Below are 991 nucleotides of genomic sequence, written 5' to 3'. Positions count from 1 at the left end.
GTGCAAGACTTCAAGCAAGCAATGAATCACAATGTCAGTCCAATCAATACCCAAGAAGCACTTTTCCACTCTCTTGAACACAGACATTTGGCTAACAATGATCTTTATTTTTTTTCTGGTCAGTTCAGTAATGAGTTATTTTTTTAAGGCAGGAACAGTATTTTAGTACCCTCTTTTTTGACTTTTGTAGCAAGACAAGCAAACTGTTAGGCTTCTGTTTCTCCCTTTCTCTCTGAGGACTCTAGTAACTTTAAGATGTCACACCATCTGGAGTCTTCAACACATGTCCCATCCTAAGGATTTGATGACAGCACAAAGCAATGTGCTTAGAAACATCCATGCTTAGTGTCTGGAGAGCAGAAGTTTCTAATCTGTTGGAGACAGGGATGAGTATGATTCTGCACCTTAAAACACAAATATCTAATAAATTGTGCATGTTTCACTAGGCTAACTGTTTAACTGATGTCCACCATCCTCAGGGGCATATTAAGCACGTAAGTCAAAGGACTCTGTACCCTCCACACCTCATTAGTGCCACCTTGTGCTGCACATGCTTCACCTCCTTGGTCAGACTTACTGTGGTCACCTGTGCTGCACTCAGGGCTGAGCTGCACCGCTGAGATCGGATCACCACTGTTTCAGACTCACCATTCAAGGAATTAAAAAGGCAGCAGACTTTTCTCTGCAAAACTGACTGCTAAAACAGTGGAAAAATAATATTTACCTGTAACGGAAACTTATACTACAGCACACAGAAAATAAAAGTGTCTGTTGTTACACCAAACCCATCTCTTTGCTTCAAAGCATTCAGCAAGAGCATGATGACTTACCTCACATGAGGCACTACTAGAGAGTAGTAAGAGTCATTTGAAGGATGCTCCAGGAGGCTGTGTTTGAACTCATGTAACTTCCCTGCTGGGTCATTTCATCTCAAGTGGAACAGAGTTCTGTGCCTCTGGAAGTAGGTGAGGTAACTGTGTCTGACTGCAGT

Source organism: Acanthisitta chloris, unplaced genomic scaffold, assembly GCF_000695815.1.
Source record: "Acanthisitta chloris isolate BGI_N310 unplaced genomic scaffold, ASM69581v1 scaffold2675, whole genome shotgun sequence".
Classification (NCBI taxonomy): domain Eukaryota; kingdom Metazoa; phylum Chordata; class Aves; order Passeriformes; family Acanthisittidae; genus Acanthisitta; species Acanthisitta chloris.
This window is presented reverse-complemented; position numbering follows the sequence as displayed.